The sequence below is a fragment of the Pelobates fuscus genome, chromosome 2 (assembly GCF_036172605.1).
Source record: "Pelobates fuscus isolate aPelFus1 chromosome 2, aPelFus1.pri, whole genome shotgun sequence".
Taxonomy (NCBI): Eukaryota; Metazoa; Chordata; class Amphibia; order Anura; family Pelobatidae; genus Pelobates; species Pelobates fuscus.
In genome coordinates this window covers 84,626,664-84,646,037 of record NC_086318.1, presented here as the reverse complement: position 1 = coordinate 84,646,037, position 19,374 = coordinate 84,626,664, and the positions used below count along the sequence as shown (strand labels likewise).

At 44.3% G+C, this 19,374-nt stretch overlaps 1 protein-coding gene across 1 annotated transcript in view; it reads right to left on the bottom strand.

Annotated features, from left to right (window-relative positions):
* The window catches only part of PLEKHB2 (pleckstrin homology domain containing B2), a 38,033-nt gene extending 31,872 nt beyond the window's left edge, over positions 1-6,161 (bottom strand). The window contains exon 1 of the mRNA XM_063442369.1: positions 6,073-6,161. The gene's annotated coding sequence lies outside the window, so the exon portion shown is untranslated. The remainder of the gene's footprint in view (positions 1-6,072) is intronic.
* Between the last annotated feature and the right edge of the window lie 13,213 nt (positions 6,162-19,374).

Genomic DNA, 19,374 nt, shown 5'->3' with positions numbered 1-19,374 from the left:
CAAGACACTGTTAGCCTGACCCTCCTGTACCGACTTCGGTTCACCGGCTACCAGCTTCCGCTGTCATCCCCTCTCCCCCTTTTACCTTCGCCCTCCCTCCTCCATGCCCTCCCCCTTTCCCCCTCCTGCTCTCTTCTTGCCGCACGCCGGCCGGCCCACGCATCGGGTACGCGGTCGCCCATGGCCTTCTGGCGTCTTGGGGATACCACCCGGCCTTCCGTCGTTTGGGAACCCTGCCGACACGTATAGTGAGTATGGCTTTCCAGAATGCACCCCTGAGGTTCCTCACCCAGAACTGCAGGGGACTTAACATCCCGGAAAGGCGAACGCACTTGCTGCGGGAAATGAGGAAGAAACATGTCTCAATCGCCTTGCTGCAAGAAACGCACTTCAAGGAGGGGTCGACACCTAGGCTGCGGAATAAACACTTCCCTATTAATTACTTCTGCAACCACCCTACAGCGCATTAATCTGGTGTAGCCATATTAATTGCGACGGAACTGGATTTTAAAGAGTTGGAACGTGTACAGGATTCCCAGGGGAGATACCTCTTCCTCAAAGGCACCATAGCGGATAAGATCTATACGTTAGCGACTATTTATGTCCCCAATAAGAGGCAAGCATCGTTCATTCGCAATGTCTTACTCCACCTGGAGGACTTCACGGATGGGATACTGGTGGTAGGAGGGGACTTCAACGCCCCACTCGACCCAACCCTGGACTCCTCCACGGGTCATAGCTGCATACCACAGCGTAGCATTAGGTCAATCCGGCAGTCGCTCGACTCTTTAAGACTAGTGGATTGCTGGAGGACCCTTCATCCCTCGACAAAAGATTTCACCTACTACTCCGCTCTCCATAATCGTTACTCACGTATAGATTATATCCTCATCACGAGGGAAGGCCTCTCCCATCTCCGCGGGGCCGACATTGGGACGGCCACTTGGTCAGACCATGGCTTGGTCGGGATAGAACTGAACTCGCCTCTCTAAAGGCCGAAGAACTGGACTTGGAGGCTCAACCCATCTCTATTGCTTGATCCGGGCACTAGAATACAAATCCAACAAGACCTAGACCAATATTTCAGAGAAAACGACACCCCAGAGTCTTCCCTGATTACCATCTGGGAGGCTCACAAAAGTGTGATCCGGGGCACACTCATACGCATCGCGTCCCAGAAGCGTAAGGCCTTTATGCAGGAAATGGTCGAAGTTTATAATGCTATCTCTACTCTGGAACGCCAACATAAACGCTCCCGACTTAACGCTACGTATGGCGAATTAATGGAGCAGAGGAGGAAACTGAAAAACCTTATTCTTAAAAGGCACCTTAGCTCGGTTCAACGTAAGAAGGGCTTCTACTATACACACGCCAACAAGGGGGGCAAATACCTGGCGAGACTACTGAAAGGCCCCCAGCCTCAACGACAAATACATAAGATCCGTCTGACATCAGGGGAGATCTCCCCGTTCCCGCAGACAATTGCGGAGGAGTTTCGATTGTTCTATGAACGCTTGTATAACCTCTATGGACCTAATGGAGCCTCTACAGCCCCGAGTGTACGCAACGCGACACGGGACTATTTGTCCGGAACGATCACCAAGGTGATCGACCAGGATTTAGCCACACTCTTGGATGCTCCGATAACCGTAGAAGAACTGGCCGCGGCTCTTAAGGCATCCAAAACTGGCAAAGCCCCCGGACCGGACGGTTTCTCCACGGGGTACTACAAGAGTTTCACAAACATATTGTTACCCTGGCTTACTAAGGCACTCAACGCCGTTGTAGAGGGAGGAATCCTGGGGACGGAATCCCTGGCTGCCACCATCACGGTTTTACTGAAACCGGGGAAAGATCCCTTACAGTGTGGTAGCTATAGGCCGATCTCCTTATTAAACGTTGATGCCAAGCTGTTTCCGAAGGTCATAGCCACCCGTCTTAAACATTTGCTCCCGGACCTAATACACCCAGACCAGACAGGCTTTATTCCGGGTAGGGAGGCCCGAGATAGCACGTTGAGACTTTTTTCCATCCAACACCACGCGAGAAAATTGGGGACACGGTTGCTCCTGTTATCGACCGATGCCGAAAAGGCATTCGATCGTGTCGACTGGACGTATATGCTGGAGACCCTCCGATGGCAAGGCTGCGGGCAGAGACTCCTTGCATGGATATCCGCGATATACAGTAGGCCATGAGCGTCTGTGAGAGTTAACGGGGCCACGACTGGGGATTTCGCAATCAACAATGGAACCCGACAGGGGTGCCCGCTCTCGCCCTTACTGTTCGCCCTCTCCCTGGAGCCCCTATTACAGGTGATTCGCCGTAACCCAGACATCCAAGGGTATGATTGGAAGGGGGTACAACACAAAGTGGCAGCATACGCGGACGATCTCCTTTTCTTTGTCCGCAATCCTAGGATCACGTTGCCGTGCCTCCTCACGGAATTCGATAGATTCGGGCAGATTTCCGGATTTAAGCTCAATGTTTCGAAATGCGAGGTCCTGAACATCACGCTCCCCACAGAGGAATTCCACTCCCTGGAAACAGAGTTCGCATTTCATTGGTGTCATGATAAAATGAAGTACCTGGGGGTCTGGGTGTCTGAGGATCCGGGTAGCATTTACCAACACAACTTCACACCCTTATTAACGACCGTACTTTCGGACCTCACCAGGTGGGCCCATCCGCACATCACATGGCACGGCAGGGTCGCGGTAATCAAGAACTTCTTTACGCCCCTCTCTCAGACGCAACGACACGAGACTGCCTTGTAGGCCCGACCCAGAGCTGGGGTAGAAGGGAACGTCGATGTGTCATATACGATGCCATTGTTAGTTATAGGTCCCGACTCCCAAGTTAACTCAGTGCTTGGGGTTCTCATCTCGAAACATGAAGTTACTCCTATTGTATCCAGGGCTTTGTTCTGGTGTTGATACTGCTAACCCGCTACTTTTCAGATACATCACCTACGAGATGGAAAATATAGTTGAGCATACCGTACGATAGATTTATATAACGAGATTTGTACACATCTGCAGGTTCAACTCCAGACATAACCCGTTCATGCATATTGCATAACACTTCAGGATTTAGTTCATAAAGTAGTTTATTGTATGGGGTTACTCCCGCTTGTCTCTTTTCACATGTTGATGTTAAGCTTACGGATAGCCGGGTCCAGTCACTATACTGTATAACACTGCATATACTGCTATTGATTCACTGGCAATTACTTATTAATAATGTCTGCCTGCTCTTTTATGTTGTTTAATCTGCAAAGCTGGACCTGCGTGTCCTTTCAACTTGTTCTTGATGTCTTCGCACATTCCTCAATAAACAGATTTTCACAAAAAAAAAACTAAGTCTGATACATAGCTGAATGTGATCTCGCTGGTATATCTAAGCATGGAAGTGAGTATCAGCGGCAAGCTAACATTACCAACTCTAATCTTGACCCTCAACTTATGTGAAGCAATGTACTTGCAACTTGAAGCTTAGCTTTCAAGAAGGATTAACCCATTGCAGCAATCGACATGAGGAGGCTTGTGGGCTATGAGCCTATCTGATAACACAGATATATTTAGCTGAAACATAGGCTTGAGAGGGACATGAGAATAAGCTTACGAAAATAAAATATCGCCGTTTAAGATGGGCTAAAGAGTATATGTAAATGCTTGTTCCTATAAAAGGAGCACGAGTTAAGTCGCATAGACAGAAGATATTATAAACATGGTGATTACATAAACAAATTATATCATGCTTGCTACTAAATCATGCACTTCACTTTTCTTCATATTGTAAGCTAACATGCATGCAGCTGATATGCCTCTGACGTAATACTAGTTAGAGCTAAACAATTATGCAGTATATGTTGAACATTTTGAACTTAATATGATTTGTCTTGCTTTTGTGTCGCTGGGTTGTTTGCAGCCTCGGTTAGAGTCCCTATTCGAAGACTTATCTCAGCCGGCAGCCAGCTCCCAAAGTTTAGGCAGTCAGCCGAGTCCCTGGCTGGGCTTCCACCTTCCTTATGTACAATGTCCACCTGTGAGATTACCCCATGAGTTCCACTGGGTCCTAATGTCCCGCTATGTCTTCCCTGTTGCTGGGTAAGTTTGCCTTGCCTTGTAAGCCTTGATGTGCTGTCGAGGGCTGTAGCACCATGTGGTCAGTGGGTGAAGCTGATTGTCCTGCTTGTTCTTCCAGCCCTGGTCATTAATGGAGCTTGCTCGGTCTAAGGTGGCCCAGAGTGCGCTTCTGCGGTTGCCGCTTTGGCATGGGCATGTGGAGGAAGTGCTGGCTGTGATGGCTCTCGCCTGTCAGCTTGTGTGTTCCAGGGTCGTTTCATGGGGGCTCAAGAGCCCTCAGGGACCTCCCATGGTAGCAGCTCAGGTTGTGAGCACAGAGGGATCACCGTCTCAGTCGGTGCAGTTGCTGTGCAGCCGTCGGCCATTTTGATGTGACTGCGTGGAAGCCTCACTCCTCCAGCTTCGGGCCATCTAGGTGAGATGCTTAGTCGGTAGCCCGCCTTATGGGGACCGGGATGACCCCCCCCCCGGCCCATGGGGGGAGAAACGGGACCAGGAGGGCGCCAGGTAGATGGTGGATCACTGTAGTCGGGGTGGAGAGCGAGGCAGCGGCCATCCGCCCCACTCCCCTCCCATGTAGGCCTCAATCTCCAAGCCCCAGAGTCTCGTACCAGGACCAAGAGCCACCCTGCAGCGGGCGCCCCAGCTACACCGGGACACTCCAGAGCCTCGTGCCATGGACCCCCGGGTCAGTATAAGCCGGGTAAGGTGGGTATATACCCCATTTTCCGTTGTTTGCTCAGGACAGGAGCCCTTGTGATATGCAGCCTGCTGGCATGGCCGCCCGGCCCCGCCCCCCTGCCCCTTTTTTTAATCTCAGGTAGCCAATCTGCATATAATTTCAAATCAAGAAAGCACATTTGGTATGCATGTGCACTGTGTGTATGCATTTACATAAAAAAAAACAATGGCATTGAGGAGCACTTTAAAATAAAAAAGTTAAAATAATTATACAGTATATACAATATTGCACAGGTCCCTTTCTCTAGGAAGACTGTTATTTGTATACAATTGACATTGTTCTTAAAGGGGCAGTCAAAGCACCATAACAACTATAGCAGTCAAACCGTTTTTTAACAGTTTCACACTTGCCTGTATTCCGTAGACACCTCGACTCTGGGCCCTCCCTCTGCGATAGCACTAATGCTCAAGTTCTAACATTTGCATGAGCGATGTAATTCTGACATAGTTTACTGGAAGACAGCATGCGCAGACACTCTCACCCAATAAATTTTATCCAAACATTAACAAAGTAAATATATATATATTGCAGAAGGGGAACATCCACACTGGACAGTGGAAGGTGCCTGGGGAACTCAGGTAAGTGACAAACCACTAAAAAACGGATTGGATATATACTTTCTGATAGAGTTAAGGGACTCCTGCCACCATAACCACTACAGTTGACTTTAATTGTTATGATGTCCAGACGGCTCATTTAAACTTAAAGAAGAAAAACAAAATACATCTCTATAGCGTAAAAAACACTCTGCACATGTATAAAGATGTTTGTAATGTATAATTTCCAATTAAATTTATTTTGACAAGATCAGTATTTTGACTCACACTGCCTTCTATTTCCTGTTTTCAGAACCAGTTTTAAAATAAATACCAAATGTTTAAATAATAGAAAATGAGACGTCGATTAGAAGAAGGGGCAGGGGCCTAGTGAGTAATGATATATTCTCAACACAGGAGCACAAACTCAGCAGAATATATTTTTTTAAGGTCAGTTGATTAAAGTTATTTTTTTTATAAGTGACAATTTTTCCCTGCCTTGTGGCCACTTTATTTGGGATAAAACATGTTCTGTGATACATACACATGGAAAATGTCATAAAGGATCATGTGTCTGTTTATTTGCTTGTTTGTATTTTTTAGAGATACGTCTCAGTATATCTACTATTTAAAAATGAATCCTTATCATTTATCTATACAGAGGTTAGTGTCAGAGACAAACTCATCATCAGTGATATTCGCCTACCTGTGGTTAGCGTATTAAAGTGTCTTTGATAGGATTGCTGTATTCAGTCTCGTAGTTCTCAGCCTTGGAACTCCCACAGTAGTTCTGAATAGTGTGTGTGTATTGTTGCAATAAGCACCGCCTTCATTGACTTCACAATAGTCTTATGACTGATGATTGTTCACATGGTGCTGCATAAATGTATTTTTCCAATAGGCTTCGGGGATTTGTAGTTTTATGGAGAGAACTTAAACTGCAGCAGAGTTACCAGTCCATTACTTCACAGGGTTGTTTTTTTAATTGCTTGTCCAAGCAGAGGCATAACTACTGTAAACCACCCTACACCCCAATGTGTCTCATTCCTCCCCAGCTGCTCCATGTGTATATTTCATGTGTATCCATTCTCCACTCCACTCCACCCTCTCCATGTGTCTCATCCCCCCCACCCCTCCATGTGTCTCATTCCCCCCCAGGCCCTTCATGTGTCTCATTTTTCCCCCTAGCCTACACATGTGTCTCATTTTCCAACCCCCAGATCCTCCATGTGTCTCATTCCTCCAAAGCTCCTCCATGTGGCGCTTTCTTACCCCCCCACCCCCAGTCCCTACATGTGTCTCATCCCCCACCTGCCTCCTCACCTGTGACTGCTGACTTCTATGTAGTGTTGCCGAGCGGACGCGATGGAGCATCTTCTGTTTCTGACAGGAAGTTCTAACTGAGATCACTTATTGTCAGACAGAGTAGATGATTCCATGTTTGAGGATATGGACCATCTTATAGACCAGTTTGCCCATGCTTTGCCGACATTGCTGAATAATTCAGCAACCCTGCAATCAGAAGGGAAAATATATCCAGCCATTCCTGCATCGACTCAGTTAGAAACATCCTCCTCTGGTGCTTCCTCACATGTGACTTCACCAAAACGTCATGGTGGAGCTCCTGATTTTTGTCATGATTTTCTTAACCAAATAAATACCTAGGGCCAATCCCACAGATATTAGGGAGTATTATAACACTGTTTATCAATAAGACATTGGTGTGGGCAAACACTTTATGGGAAAATTATAGAACCTAGTATTTAACTATTTGGCTTTTGTAGACACATTTAGGAGAACGTTTAATTCTTCTGATAGGAAAGCCAATGCAGCCAGATCCTTCCTTAATTTAAACCAAGGTAATAGATGGTTAGTTGATTAAGCTTTAGAATTCTGGAATAATAAGTCATTTGTTGATGTTTTTATGAATGATCTGTCTTATGGAATACTAGATGAGGTATTCACAAGACATCTTCCAGTGAACTTGGAAGATTTAATTTCATATCTATCCAATATAGATGAACATCTCGGACATTAGCAGAGTACTAGAGCAAGACCCAGAAGGGCTTCTACCAGATTAGCTCCTTTGTTCAATCCTGCTGATTCTATAGCCTTGGCCCTTCCTGAACCTATACAATTAGGTGTTACATGTTTAACTGAGGTGGAAAAAACATATGGGAGAAGAGAAGGTGGTGTCTCTATTGTGAAAAAAAGGCATCTCTGCTTAACTTGTCCCATTAGGCCAGAAAACTCTTGTACCTAAGTTCCTCTGGAAGACAGGCCTTAGGTGTATCTACTATGTCCTCCATAATAATAAACAATGATCATAGACTTCTAATTCCTACCATCTTAACCTGGGAAAGAAGTGATTTACACACTATGGCACTGATAGACTCAGGGGCAGCTGAAAAGTTTTGATCTATCCTTTGTCAATACTCATTTCATTCCTTTACAATAACGACCTAAACTCTTGGCCGTTGAGGCCACAGATGGTACAGATGGTGACATGTGATATCACCCAAAACCATACCATTGCATATTAAGGCATGGGTATTGTATCAATAAATCATTATCTTATCGCAGATTTCTTCTTCTGCCTTCCCAGTTCTTCTGGGGTTTACAATCCCTTGATAGATTGGGAACGAGGAGATATCACATTTAGGAGTAAAGATTGTCAGCATGGTTGTATAACTGTGGTGAAACCTCTTCTCATAACTATTCCTACCATGCCATCTTTGTCAACAGAAGTTCCAGAGCCGTATCTTGATATGAAAGAAGTGCTCCACAAAGGAAAAGCTCTTTACAACCACACCATTAATATAAATGTGCTATAGACCAACCAGTGTATTCTTTTTCAGCTAAAGAGAATCTTTTCCTAGAAGAATATAAAAAAAGATTTTATTAGAAGAAATTGAATTTAAGAGGGGCATACAATCTGGTTAGATTTAGAAAAGCAGACAAATGGAAGACAGACTTTAAAAAAAAAAAAATCTTTATTTTGGTTGTGCATGAATTATATATTTGCTGGCGCTATATAAATAATAAAATATTAATAATAATAATAATAATACAGGTAAGCTTGCAACGCCACAACAGCTGGTACAGGTTTTTCAAAAGACATAGGGAAACAGGTATATGGAACACAATAACAGTGCACATTTTTATGAATTAAAGGACCACTATAGTGCCAGGAAAACATACTCGTTTTCCTGGCACTATAGTGCCCTGAGGGTGCCCCCACCCTCAGGGACCCCCCCCCCCCCCCGCCGGGCTCTGGGGAGAGGAAAGGGGTTAAAACTTACCTTTCTCCAGCGCCGGGCGGGGAGCTCTTCTCCTCCGATCCTCCTCCTCTCCTCCCATTCGGCTGAATGCGCACGCGCGGCAAGAGCTGCGCGCGCATTCAGCTGGTCTCATAGGAAAGCATTTTCAATTTTCACAGTGAGAATCACGCAAGCGCCTCTAGCGGCTGTCAATGAGACAGCCACTAGAGGCTTTGAGGGCTGGATTAACCCATTTATAAACATAGTAGTTTCTCTCTTTTTCACAGACATCCATAAAGCATACAGAGATTTGTACAAAGGAAAAGTATATATATATTCAGATATCACCACTTAGTGAGTAGTGTATACAAGTGAGAGATATACTTATCTTAGTATTCAAATAAAGCAGCCTCCCAGGTCATTACCCAGAATGAATGACCTTTACACAGCAAAATATAGAACAACCAGAAATATTTGGGATACGCCTGAGAAATCTAAAATTAAAAGACATAAATATACATAGTGTAAATCTGTATCAAATAGTAGGTAAGTGTTCATGAAATGCACTCACAAGATTGGACGAAAGATAGCGCTCTAGGGTGCCTCCCCCGGTAGTAATGGGGGGCTATTATCTTCCTCCAGTTGCTCCAGAAGAATAGATGAAAAACAGGACTTCCAGGATGGTGGGAAAAAGTAAAACGGCTTTATTAAGGATGAGACATCACCCAGCAGTAAAAATAAAATATAAACTTAAAATGAGGTCCTACGCGTTTCGTTCACAGTCTGGAACTTCCTCAGGCACCAAAAATTAAAACCAAATGTTATACAACAATAACAAAGCATAAAATACAGCCTAATCCCACTCTCCCACTAGTCCTGTTTTATAGGGCTAACCCCTGAGTTGATTGGTGGTAATCTGGGCGTCCTCCTCTGTTTCATCCTTCATTGGTGAAGTGGTTGATCACATCCAGCTGACTTTTTCTTATTTTGATTGCAGTCAAAAATTCCCGTGGTCTATGTCAGCCGAAAACCGGAACCGGAAGTGAACACTCACTTCCCCGTTCCATTCAATCGTGCGTTCCAACAGGGGAGGTCAAGATGTTAAGATGTTTGTTAGTATGGCCCTCTGGTGGTCGCCAGGGGAATAGTCCCAAATAGTAGATATTGGAAACAGTCATATATCTATCAAGACAAAACATAATAGTATCGGCAGCAACATGGAGGAATATGATTATAAAGCATGAATTTATCATATTAGAATCCCCAATAAGTATTTGGTATAGATCTAATTTAAAAAAAAAAAAAATAATTATAATCTTAAATTAATTGTGAATAATGTGAAATATTAAAATACTAATAAAAGGGAAAAAAAAAAATTCCCCTTCTCCCCTTCCTTCCCTTCTCCTTTTCTCTTCTTTTTCCCTTCCTTTCTCCCCCTTCCTTTTATAACTAAAATGAAATAATAATATGTATAAATTTGGAAGAAACGGCACACACATCTACCGTGGATAATCTCTTAGTATATAAGCATTTATTTATCCAAATCAGATACCCTTGGTTGGATAATAAAATAGTTACTAATCTGCTTTTTATTGGAAAAGTATATAGTATGAAAACGTAATCAATACAACTCTGTATCTCTATGTAATTCCCAAAACGTGGAGAGGGAAACACGAAAAAGAGGAAGAAAAGACCAAATATTAATATAATACAACGTAGAAGTATATAGACAGACCAGAAACCTAATATGAATTATGAAAAACAGACCAAATCAATGTCTACATTTAATCCCATTGGTTCTAATGTTTTTAGTTGGTGAATCCAAAAGGTTTCTCTTTGGGATAGATTTTTAATCCTATCCCCACCACGCCAATGGGGGACACCTCTTTCAATACCTATGCATCTGAACTCTTTCCATGAAAAGGAGTGGCATGTACTGCAATGAGCGGAGACTGAATGGGTGGTTAACCCCTTTCTGATATTGTTCAGATGCTCAAGTATACGAACTTTTAAAATTCTTGTAGTGCGACCCACGTACTGTTTGCCACACGGACATTGCAGTAAATAAACCACAAAGTCCGTGTGGCAACCTATATCTGATTTAATGTGGTACACCTTCCCAGTAATGGAACTAGAGAAGGTATTTGATCTCTCAATAGTCGCAGTCTTACAAGCTTTACACACATTACATCCCCTACAAAATCCTATATTCGTATTGGTGGAAGAGGTTTTAATAGCGTAACTAGGAGCCAACATATTTTGTAAGTTTTGATTTTTCTTAAAAATCACTTGAGGGTATTTAGGTAAGTGTGTTCCCAACACTGGGTCTTGTAACAATATTGACCAATGGCTCTGTAATCCTTTTTTAATCTTTCTATGGTCAACATTGTATTGGGTCAGAAAGGCAGACCTAAATCGTTATCCACGGTATCGGAAATGGGTTTATCCATTAATAATGTATTTCTATTTGTTTGTGTTAAATGGCGAATTTATTTTTCCAAGGCATTTCTCTTGTATCCCTTCTCCAGTAGTTTATTTTTAATGTGGTGTGATTGAATGTGAAAATCATGGTCATGTGAACAGTTGCGTCTAAGATGTGTGAATTGGCTTTTAGCTATTCCCTTAAGCCACGGCTTATGTTGACAACTGTCCTGATGTACAAAACTGTTGCCATCAGTTGGCTTGAAATAGCACTTAGTACGAATTTGGCCAGCTTCACTAAACAATGTGAGGTCCAGAAAAGTAATAGTGTCTTTACTCCAAACAGGGGTGAAAACTAAATTATATTGGTTGGAGTTTAAAAAATTCACAAATTCAAAAAATAAGGTAGAAGGCCCTTTCCAAATAATAATGACATCATCGATATAACGCCGCCAGAGCACCAGATTTTCCCTCCAGTTATGCCTTGACCACACGAATAATTCTTCCCATCTCCGAACATAGGTGTTGGCATAACTGGGGGCAAACCTGGTGCCCATGGCGATCCCCGTGCTCTGTAAATAAAACTTTCCATTAACCCCTTAACACCGCAGCCAAATGTACAAGTTGAACGAAACAAAACGTAAACAAAACCTGGCATTTGCGCTATATGTCTGTCCAACCGTAATTCACCTCTTTCATATTAAATGCACCCCCCCTTATTATATATCATTTTATTCAGGGGAAACAGGGCTTTCATTTAATATCAAATATTTAGCTATGAAACATAATTTAATATGAAAAAAATGGGAGAAAATAAGATTTTTTTTTATTTTTTTCGTTCTACATGACATTTTAACTGTCAATGTCATAATACTGTTTGCTTTTACTGCAATAAAATACACATATTTGTATTCAGCAAAGTCTCACGTGTAAAACAGTACCCCCTATGTACAGGTTTTATGGTGTTTTGGGAAGTTACAGGGTCAAATATAGCGTGTTACATTTGAAATTGAAATTCGCCAGATTGGTTACGTTGCCTTTGAGACTGTATAGTAGCCCAGGAAATAAATTTACACCCATAATGGCATGCCATTTGCAATAGTAGACGACCCAAGGTATTGCAAATAAGCGATGTCCAGTCTTTTTTAGTAGCCATTTGGTCACAAACACTGGCCAAAGTTAGCGTTCGTATTTGGTTGTGTGTGAAAAATGCAAAAAACGCCAATTTTGGCCAGTGTTTGTGACTAAGTGGCTACTAAAAAAGACTGGACATACCCCATTTGCAATACCTTTGGTTGTCTACTATTGCAAATGGTATGCCATCATAGGGGTAATTTTCATTCTTGGGCTACCATAGGGTCATAAAGGCAACGTAAGCAATCTGGCGAATTTTAATGTGAAAAAAATTAAACACAAGCCTTATATTTGACGCTGTAATTTTTGAAAACACCATAAAACCTGTACATGAGGGGTACTGTTGTACTCAGGAGACTTCGCTGAACACAAATATTTGTGTTTCAAAACAGTAAAAAGTATTGCAGCAATAATATCGTCCCTGTAAGTGCTGTTTGTGCATGAAAAATGCAAAAAACGTCACTTTTATTGGCGATATCATGGTTGTAATACATTTTACTGTTTTGAAACACTAATATTTGTGTTCAGCGAAGTCTCCCGAGTAAAACAGTACCCCCCATGTACAGGTTTTATGGTGTCTTGGGGTTAAATATAGGGTTAAATATAGTGCTAGCAAATTAAATTCCCTATACTTTCGGCATGGGTGGTCAGGCAGGTCCCGCTAATTGTAATTAATTAGGATACCTAATTATGTAAAATTATTACATAAATATATGTGTAGAATTAATATATGTATATATATACATATGTGTATATATATGTATATATATATATATATATTTTTTATATTTTTATTTATATATAGGTATATATATAGTGATATATACGTATATATTTATGTATATAGATATATATATATTATTTCATTCTACGTGTATTTTGATATAAATATATATATATATTAATATCACAATACAGTTAGAACGAAATAAAACACATCTATATATTTTTTAATATTTTTTTTTATTTATTTTTTTATTTTTTTTTTACGTATTTACATATTTTTTTTTATATTATTTATAAATATATATATAACAATAATTATATATATTTAATCAGTATCAGTCTACGTGTAATTTGATATTAATATATATATATAATTATATATATATTAATATTAAAATACACCTAGACGGTGTATGTGTGTGTATGTATATGTGTATATATATATACTTAGATCATATATATATATAATATATATATATATGATCTAAGTATAAATTTTTTTTTTTACACTTTTAACATTATTTTTATTTGATTTTCAGCCAACAGGGGGACCAACTGTCATTACAGTTGGTCCCCCTGCTGGCAATACAGAAGCCAGCTATACCGGCCATGTGATTGTGAGGTCCTCCCTGGGAGTCCCCCCAACCGCGATCGCCGGCGTGGGACCGCCGGCGACCGGGTAAGTTACTAAAAACCGGAGGGCGTACTATTACGCCCTGCGGCGTTTAGAGCCGCTTTTAAAAGGACGTAATAGTACGCCCTCCGGTCTTAAGGGGTTAAAAAAGACATAATTGTGCTCTAAAATAAATTTAACAGCAAATAAAATAAATGTTTTTAGGCCCTGTGAAAGATCAAGGTCTTGGGCCATGAAGTAATCAATGGCCTCTAGCCCTAGTGGGTGACTAATAACTGTGTATAAGGAAATGACATCCAGGGTTGCCCAACTATATTCCGGATCCCACTCGATATTTTCAATTTCTTGTAGGAACGATTTTGTATCCTTGACATATGATGGGGAATTTTGAGCGTATTTCTGCAAGTAAAAATCTGCAAAAGCAGATAAATTAGCAGTGATCGAGTTTATCCCGCTTATAATTGGGCGGCCCGGTGGATTGGGAAGATGTTTATGGGTCTTAGGGAGAAAGTAAAAGATGGGAATGGTGGGATTTTTTTAAAATAAGTATTCAAAAAAAATTTGAGAAATTATTTCAGCATTCTTAGCTTGCTCTAGAATGTTTTTCAATTCTAAATTGAATTGATATGTTGGGTCAGATTTCAGAAGTACATATGTATTTGTGTCATTCAAAATATTAGAAGATTCCTCCAAATAATATGTAATTGTCATCAAAACGATGCCGCCCCCCCCCCCCCTTTGTCAGCTTCCCTAATAACCAAATTGTCTCTTTTCGTAAGATTTTTTAGAATGTTAGATTCTTTTTTAGTAAGATTATAGGTACAACTTTTAAATTTGTTTCCCCTTGTCAGGGATTGGAATTCTTGATCTACCATCCGTTCAAATATTTCTAAATAAGGACCCCTGCTTTGTACGGTGAAAAAATTAGATTTAGGTTTAAATTTAAAGTTGGATTGTATATTCTCACTAGGGCCATTAGTATCAAGTGGTGAGTGTAGCGGAGTGCAATATTAAAATCCACAATCTCCGCTGGTATCATAGGCAAATCCACAGTCAGCGCTGAAAAGTACGGCAATATCCCAATCCTCCCAATAACCGGACGAAACACAGTTTGGGAGTCAACTAACTCGCTTTATTCACAGACTTCCATATTTATGCAGTTCCCCTTGCAAGGGGTTTCCGTACAGATGTTACAGGGGATTTCTCCCATCAGGCAGTGTAATTATCCCAACAGGCATTGCTGCACGAGAGGGATACTCCCACTAAAATGGACGATTAAGTGGATTATCCCATCGTGCAGCGAAACTGACAATTCATATGAAAATCTATATTTTACACATTATACATCGCTTTTACACAAACAGCCGTTCGGTAGATAGCTGGGGTCTGCGGGCACATTTAGTGAGAATACCGCTCAGGTCCCAGCTAAACTAACCGAACGCCGCACAAAATACATTTAACCATCGAGTTCGGTTTGAAACTACCGAACACCGATGGGGAACATAATGCGAGAAGAGCGGAACTCCCGAATGCTCTGGAAGTCCAGCGGTGTTCGTATCATCGAGTAGCCGTTTTCAGTTCCAGGCACTCGACGACCGAACACCGCTGCAGAGACAAAGGATCCAAGATGGCCGACCGCTGCATGGTCGGTAGTCGAACGAAGCCCACCTAGGAGAGCCTTTAATTACCGATTGCAACATTGTTGCAATCGGTTAACGAGTGCCACACGACTCTAAGTGTGTGGTCCACCTGGGAAGCCCGTATTCGTTTGACGAACAGCCCGGATAGCCGCGGTTCGTCGAACGAAGTGTTTGCATGCTGGTAGCTTACGGCTGCCAGCATGCGAACTACCATAATACAATACACACACAGCACAATATACACAGCAATCCATACAGCCTACGGACAACCCTTCTATAGTATAGTCCAGAAGTGGCTAGGTTTGCCACAATGCAGAACCAAGCCGGCATACACAGTCTGATCCCAATGGATCGGCTTGGGGATGTCCGGGAGAGTACTCACAGAACACTTTTCAAGTTCAGTCTGTCTAGATAACCCGTCGGCGTTACCGTTTTGCTTCCCTGGGCGATAATGGATCGTAAAGTCAAAGGGCTGTAGCGCCAAACTCCAGCGCAACAGCCTGGCATTGTCCTCAGCCACACGGTTCAGCCACACCAACGGGTTGTGATCTGTGAGTAGGGAAAAAGGTTGTCCATACAAATAAGGCTGCAACTTTTTGAGGGCCCACACAACGGCCAGGCATTCTTTTTCAATGGCGGCGTAGCTTACTTCCCGGGGTAGCAACTTTCGGCTCAGGTAAGCTACGGGATGTTCTCCGCCATCTGCTCCCACTTGGCTCAGCACTGCTCCCAATCCAAACATTGAAGCATCTGTGTGGACAAGAAATCTTTTAGTTGGATCAGGAGCGGCAAGTACAGGAGCATTAGTCAAAGCAGTTTTGAGTTGTTGGAATGCCTGCTCACACTCTGGGGCCCAGACAACCTGTCGAGGAAGGTTCTTGCGGGTCAAGTCAGTCAGGGGTTTGGCCAGGGCACTGTAATTGGGCACGAATTTTCTATAGTACCCTGCGGTACCTAGGAATGCCAAGACTTGGGTTTTGGTCCTGGGGGTGGGCCACTTGGCTACGGCTTCAATTTTAGCTGGCTCGGGTTTTTGCTGCCCACACCCCACCCGGTGGCCCAAATACTGCACCTCTGCCATCCCGATATGACACTTGCTGGGTTTAAGGGTTAGCCCTGCCTCTCCAATACGATCTAGGATGGCCCCTATATGTTGTAGGTGTTCCTCCCAGGTCTGGCTAAATATGGCAATGTCGTCTAAGTACGCACATGCATAACCTTGGAAACCGTCCAGTAGCCGATCCACCATCCGCTGAAAGGTTGCCGGAGCGTTTTTCATCCCGAATGGCATGACCCGAAATTGGTACAGGCCAAACGGGGTGACAAAGGCCGACTTGGGAATGGCATCATCAGCTAGTGGGATTTGCCAGTATCCCTTACACAAATCTATGGTAGTAAGATACTGGCCCCGGGCCATCCTATCTAGCAGCTCGTCTATCCGGGGCATCGGGTAGGCATCAGACACTGTTTTGTCATTTAGCCTCCGGTAGTCGACGCAGAAACGCGTCGTGCCGTCCTTCTTAGGTACCAGCACTACCGGCGATGCCCATGGGCTATCGGAAGGCTCGATAACCCCTAGCTGCAAATTTCGTCTAGCTCAGTCTTCATATGTGCCCTGACTGATTCGGGGACACGATATGGAGCCTGCCGCATAAGTAGCTGTCCCTGGGTTTCAACTCGGTGGGTGGCCAGCGGAGTGTACCCAGGTAAATTGGAGAAGGTAGCCCCTTTAGCTACAATCAGCGCTTGTACCTGGGCACGCTCTTGAGGGCTTAGCCGTTCCCCCAGTTGAACCCCCTTGGAGGGCTCTGTCTGTTCCTCCGGTTCTAAGAGGTCAGGTAGGGGCAGATTCTCCTGATCCTCAGAGGCGGAGGCGCATATCGCCGCCACGTCCTCTATTCTCTCATGGTAGGGCTTGAGCATGTTCACGTGGAGCATGCGTCTTTTCCCTACCCCTAAGCAGGGGCAAATCACATAGGTGGTGTCACACCTCTGTTCCACCACCTGGTATGGGCCCTGCCAGATGGCCTGCAGCTTGTCTGTGCGAACTGGTTTCAAAATCAAAACCTTTTGCCCTACTTGAAAGCTGCGGTCTCTGGCCCCTCTGTTGTACCAGCGGCGCTGGCGTTGTTGGGCCGCCTGGAGATTGGTGCGTACGGCCTGGGTTAGTGCCTCCAGTCGGTCCCTAAACTCCAGTACGTAGGATACAATAGGGGTCCCATCTGGACTCCTCTCCCCCTCCCAGTGCTCCCGGATTAAGTCTAGTGGGCCCCGTACCCTCCTCCCAAACAGCAATTCAAATGGGGAAAACCCTGTGGACTCTTGGGGTACTTCTCTGTAAGCGAACAGTAGATGGGGTAAAAACCTTTCCCAGTCTCTATGAGCCTCTCCAAATGTGCGGAGCATCTGTTTCAGCGTACCATTAAATCTTTCGCATAGGCCATTGGACTGGGGGTGGTACGCTGAATTTACTAACGGCTTAATGCCACATATCTTCCATAATTGTTGGGTGACCTCAGCGGTAAACTGGGTGCCCCTATCCGATATGATCTCTTGGGGAAACCCTACCCTGGAGAATACTTTCATTAGGGCCTCTGCCACTGTTTCAGCATGAATATTGGAGAGGGCTATAGCCTCGGGGTACCGGGTGGCATAGTCTACTACAGTTAAAATGTACTTTTTCCCGGAGGGACTGGGTTTTGGTAAGGGTCCCACTATATCTACGGCCACCCGACTAAAGGGTTCTTCGATGATGGGAAGGGGGCATAGTTTGGCTTTATGGCGGTCACCCCGCTTGCCTACCCGCTGGCAGATATCACAGGAAGTGCAGTACTGCCTCACGTCCTTAGAGATCCCTGGCCAGAAGAAAGCGTGGGTTAACCTATATCGAGTACAGGTCATCCCCAGATGTCCAGACAGGGGAATGTCATGTGCAATCCTAAGTAATTCCTGCCTATACTTCTGGGGTACCACTAACTGTTTGGTCGTTACTGTGACCGACCCTCCTACTTCCCGTTCAGCAATGCGGTATAGTAACCCTTTCTCCCACGTGTATCGCTCCCCCTCTGACCCTGCCTGGTCAGTGTGTACCCGGTCCCTGTATACCTGTAGTGAGGGATCTGATTTTACCTCTGCCTCAAACTTAGTCGGGGTATCCCAGGACATACGTGTCGGGTGGGGGTCTTGGTCTCTTACCTGAGCCTCAGAGTGTGTTAGTGGAGCCGTGGTGCGAGCCTGTTGCCGTGTGGTCACTGGGTGAGCTTCTTGGTAGGGAGCCTGTGGGACAAAAGCAGAGGTCATCTGGCCCAAATCATTCCCCAGCACAACATCTGCCGGTAAATTTTGCATCAGTCCCACTTCTACGGTCCCCTCTCCCGCACCCCAATTCAAATGTACTTTAGCAGTGGGTAGTCGGTATACTGCTCCCCCTGCGACTCGGACTGCCACAGATCTGCCAGTGTGCGCCACCTTGGAGACCAAATGGGGTGCTATCAGGGTTAAGGTAGCTCCCGAATCCCGCAGTCCCTGAACCTCTTTCCCCTCTAGGGTTACCAGCTGTCGGTGATGCTGCCGGTTATCTGTGGCTCGGACTGACATTACTTCATGTAATATGCCCAGGGGTTCCTCTGCATGAACGCTCCACAACTCCTGCGTGGTCGGTTCCCGTTGATAATGATGGGCAGCAGCCCGGGGAACTGGGTTTGGGCGCCATTGATTCCAGGCGGGCTTGCCACGGTTTTGGGTACATTCCCGGGCCATATGCCCCCATTGTTTGCAGGAGTGGCATTGGATGTTGGCCTGCCCGTTATACCTGGAAGGTGGAGGCAAATTCCCTGGGGAGGGACGAAACGGGGAGGCTGTGTGAGCTGGAGGTGGTATAGCGCTGGGTAGTCCTGTGGGTCGGATGTAACTTTTGGCTATAGGTCCCTGGTGTCTCCGTGCATCAAAGTGTTGGTCGGCCAATCTAGCTGCTTCAGTTAGGGTGAGGGGTTTCCTGTCCCGCACCCATTCTTGTGTCTCTGGGGATAATCCATTAAAAAATTGCTCCAACAACATCAGCTGACACAACCCTTCCATGGTGGTGGCTTGGCTGGCCTGTATCCACCCTTGGGAGGCCTGGTCTAACTTGTGAGCCCAGCGTGCGAATCTCTTTCTGGTTTGCGCAGGTTTCTGAACTTGCGCCGGTATGCCTC